Source organism: Marmota flaviventris, chromosome 2 (assembly GCF_047511675.1).
Source record: "Marmota flaviventris isolate mMarFla1 chromosome 2, mMarFla1.hap1, whole genome shotgun sequence".
In the NCBI taxonomy this organism is placed as follows: Eukaryota; Metazoa; Chordata; class Mammalia; order Rodentia; family Sciuridae; genus Marmota; species Marmota flaviventris.
Genome location: NC_092499.1, coordinates 31,987,026 through 31,991,845, shown reverse-complemented (window position 1 = coordinate 31,991,845; position 4,820 = coordinate 31,987,026).

The following is a 4,820-nucleotide window of genomic DNA, read 5'->3' as shown; positions in this document are numbered from 1 at the left end:
GTTTCACCCACTTAGAATCTGCTAAGTTTTGAATGTTTGTTCCCCAGAACTCATGTGTTGGCAACTCGATCCCCAAAGTATTGGGAGGTGGGACCTTTGGGAAGTGACTGAATGGATTAATCCATCCATTGCACTAAGGGATTATTGAGGGAGCCGCCGTGTTATAAAAGCAAGCTCTCTGGCACCCTTGCAGTCTCATCATGGGATGCCCTGTGCTGCTCTGGGACTCTGCAGAGGGCCCCATCAGATGACTCACCAGATGTGTTGGACCAATGCTGAACGCCCCAGCCTTCAGAAGCCCAGCAAACTGTTATTCTTTATAATTAACTTAACTCGGGATGTTTAGTTATAGCAGCAGGAAAGGGACCAAGAATCCATTTCCTAGGAGGGGCTTGGTTTTGTATTAGAACAGCCAAACTTTCTCACGTATCTCCTGGAGTCCACTGACTTGGTCCCCAGCCATGGCACTTGAGAAGTAGTGGAAACCTTGGGGAGTGGGGTCTAGTCTTTGTGAAAGGACTCCCGGACTTTGAGGGGGGGAAACAGCAAAAATAACCTTTTGGGGGCAGGGAAGCAGCCTGTCAGGATCCGTGCCAAGCGCTTCGCATGCCTTTCCCGTCAAATCTTCATCACAAACCCAGTGCTAGGAACTTTTCACAAGCCCTCGGTTTACACCCTGGGGCGCAGAGCCATTAAGTAACAGGAGTGGCATGCGTTAGCGGTGGCTTTCCGACTCAGCAACCCTGATTCGAGTCCCCGGGTTTGGGCTCCGGAAGTCTTCCACCTGCTGGCAGTTTAGCTGCATGCAAAATTCGCCATCTGCAGAGGCCGGAGCAGACAGATGCCGGCGCCCTTTCACCCCACCCACCGCGCAGTGACACAGGCAGCCCCGCCCCTGCCCTTTGCTCCTTCCCACACCTGGGGTGGGTGGGGCCAACCCCCTGGAGCCCAACCCCCTGGAGCCCAACCCCCTGGGGCTCTGCAGAGGGGGAGAGTCTCCGCACCTCTCACCCCGCACCCTCCAGGGGGCAGGCGGGAGGTCTGGGTCATTCAAGCCTCTGGCTTCCTAGATCCCCAGGTTCCATTTCCGCACCTCCACCCCGAGAGTGAACAAGTAGAGCTGCTGTCTCGCAGTCAAAGGGAACAAACGACTTCCCCATTCAGACGTGAGACTGGAAGTGGGAAGGAGAGAGGGAACCTCGAGGGGTTGGCCTGAGCTTAGGTTTTGACGTCAGCGATCTAGTGTTTCTCCTTCTCCCTCCCTCTCTCCTTCCTTCCTTCCCGACCCCTTCCTGCTCTCTCCTCTCTACCCTCCCTTCCTTCCTTCCCTCCTTTCTTTTTGAATAGTGCACTGTTTTGCTGCGCACAAATTGCAACACACAGCCTGAGCAAGCACCAACCAAAGTTCTTGCTGCTGCTGCTTGATCCCTTTGTCCACTGTCATGGTTGATACCACATGTTCCCTGAAAGCTCGTGTGTTGAGGCTTGGCACTTGAGAAGTAGTGGAAACCTTGGGGAGTGGGGCCTAGTTGGAGGAAGTGGTTCACTGACACCCACCACTCTCCACCCTCACCTTCTGCTTTGTTCCTCTCCAAGCTTCCTGCCTTAATGTTCTGACCACCACCAGCCCAAAGGAATGGTATCAAGCAACCATGGACGGAAACCTCGGAAACTGTAAGTCAAAAGAAATCTTCCCTCCTTTTTTCTCTGGTATTTTATTACAGCAATGGAAAGCTGACTGATACACCGATGGCAAGGCGACTGAAGTGGTTGAGCTGCATTCAGAATATTTCACATACTTGGGGTATTTTTTGTGGGGGATTCTGATGTGTCTTTGTTGTGACTATTCTGCCCTTAATTAATATATGTTCTAGTGCCTATTAATAACCCTCAGCACACTTGCCTCCTGTCACAGCTCTTCCTGCATAGATGGAGTGATTGTGTAGCTTGTGAGCTTCAGCTGGGTCTCAGTATGTTGTTCTGGTTTGCTCCCTCTTCTGCATCCACCATTCCCAGACCACACCCACCCCTTGCACGTGTCCTTGACTCCTCCAGCTATGTAGTCAGAAGCTTCCCACAAAGACAGTGTCTACCTCAGCTTCTTTCTCCCCAAGAAAGCTCACATGGCAGGCAGCTATGATTGCTCAATCTACTCCCCCAGAAAATACAGATTTTTTGTAGTTGTTGTTTGTTTGTTTTCTGGTACCAGGGATTGAATCCAGGGGCACTTAACCACTGAACCACATCCCTAGCCCTTTTTTACATTTTATTTAGAGACAGGGTCTTGCTAAGTTGCTTAGGGCCTTGCTAAGTTGTTGAGGCTAGATTTGAACTTGTGATCCTCCTGCCTTATCTTCCCAAGCTGCTGGGATTACAGGTGTGCGTCCATGCATCTGGCAAATTGCATGTTTTAATAACTTGCCTTCTGCACATGCTCATCTAAAATCCCCTGCAAGGATACTTCTTGAAAGACTTGGATTGCTTTCCTGCAGGCCGGCAGATTTCAGGCTCCTGATGTCAACCTGGGCCTCTGCCTCCAAGCACAATCTCTCTGAGTTGTTGGAGATCTTGTCTCTCAGCTGGGAAGCTTATGCAAGCCACCATATAACCATTGGGGTCCTGTTCAACTGTGCTCCTGAAGCAAGCCACTTAGCTCTCTGGAGCTTAATGTTCTCCTGGAAAACAGAAGTTCAATTTAGTAAACATCAATTTGATGCCCACCATGTACAGAGAGCCCAGAGTCAGGAATTGGGTATCTAGATGCAAAGGTAAAAAGAATATGGTCTCTTGCCTCAAAAATGTAAAGTCAAACAAAACAGATAAGAATTTTAGAAGTAGAGTAACCCCACAGCAGAGTAAAGTAGATCTGGAAATAAGAACATTCATACCTGAATTGTCTTCTTCATAAGATTTGTTGCCAAGAATCAAATGAAAGCAGGGAAATTTGGTATTCTTAAGCACTTTGCAGTGTAAGCAAATCCTATGTTATTAATTGACTTCTGTAGGAGATACCAATTGAGTTTTCTGCCAAAATTTCTCTTCTTTTCCAAGAATGGCCCCTATATCCAAAAATCACATGGTAACAGAGGTGTCACCTTCTGTTACCTCAGGTTCATTTTTGGCCATCTTGGTTGATTGAACCAGGTGCAGACCCCTGACTCAGGCTGGGCCTCTTGGAGTCCCTGCTCTAGGTTTGGAATGGGAGTGAACTTTATCTCAGTTTGGGCTCTTGAGTGACGGACATACAAACCCTGGAAGCATGGAGAACTGTTTTCTGAAAAGGCAGACTGAAAATTAAAGAATACCAACTTCAGCAGGTCTGCCGCGTGACCAGCACGCTAGCTTCATACCAGAGGTTCGAAACATAGAAGTTAAATAGTGAAATCAAAATAAAGATAAAACTCAGTTTACCTTTTTCTTGCCCAGCTAAGAGACGGCTTCTCCCGGCTCCTGCCTCGAGCCACGTGGCGGTGGCGAGGTTTACACAAGAGACCAGCAGGAGAGAGGAAGAAGCACACCAGAGAGTGGGCTTTTATTGGGGAACGGAAAATTCCATCCAATGAAAGTCAGGGGGGACAGCATTCCAAGGTCAGGGTCAGTGATTGGTTTCCAGGTCAATGGTCAGTCACACCCCCACACAGGCCCTCGCACCTGGAAAGGGTGGGGATAAAGCTCTGACACAGCTGGCCTGAGCGCCTCACACCCAGTCAGGGAGGTAGCCCAATCACATGTGAGAACGGCTTCCCACAAGCAGGGAGAGAAATGTAGCAGAGGTTCAGAGAAGAGGAAAATAAGAGAACAAAGGCTCCCTGGCATTCAGGCCTTGGTTCATATCTGTTTCTGCCTGCTGGAAACAGTACCCCAACAAGGGCCATTGTTACCGAGGACAGCTGTGGTGGGTTTCAATCATATGTAATTAGCCAAGTGTGGTGGTGCACAATTATAATCCCAGTGGCTTAGGAGGCTGAGGTAGGAGGATTGCAAGTTCGAGGCCAACCATCGCAACTTAGTGAGGACTTAAGCAACTTAGCAAGATCCTGTCTCAAAACAAAAAATAAAAAGTAGTGGGGATATAGCTCAGTGGTAAAGCACCCCTGGCTTCAATCCCCATTACCAAAAAATAAATAAATTACATATAATTAAAAGATTCATAATCAGTTCCTAAACTCATTTAATTCAGACTCATATAGAGCAGAAGTCTTCCCTTAGCCCCAGTAAGAGCTATGAATATCTTTGCCAACTATTTACAAGGCTTTTAGAAAAAAGGTGACTCTATCCTGCATGACATAAAGCAGCCACTGGGTGGCAGCCTTCTGGCTAGCCAGCTCTCAAAGCTCCTGAAATTCCCCAGTGTGCCCTGAGAGCACTTGGAAGGCACCTAATGGAGCTGTCACTCGTGGCTGTCTCTGACAAGTTCTGGAGCCTAAGACACTATGGTGTTTCTCTGCCCATCAATCTCTCCTTTTGACAGACACTAAACTCATTCCCTTCCTACACTTACTTTGGGGGAACTGTCTCCACCCCATTCGTATTCTTCTGGCAAGGCTGTTAATCACAGGACACCCCTCCCCTGACCACACAGTGGACCTAAGATCTAAACTAATTAATTGAAATCTTTTTCTGGAGAATTCAAATTTCTATCTGAGTTACAAATACAGAGGAGAGTTGGAGTTGGGTCATCCCACTGCAGTTCCACATAGAAAAGCTTGCCAGGTGCCCTGCTGAGACAGGGGCAGTCCTGTCCGTGGACCCAGTTGTTCCTTTAAATCTGCAGCTACCCATTGCCCATAGCTCAAAAAATGAACATCTTTTGAACTAAA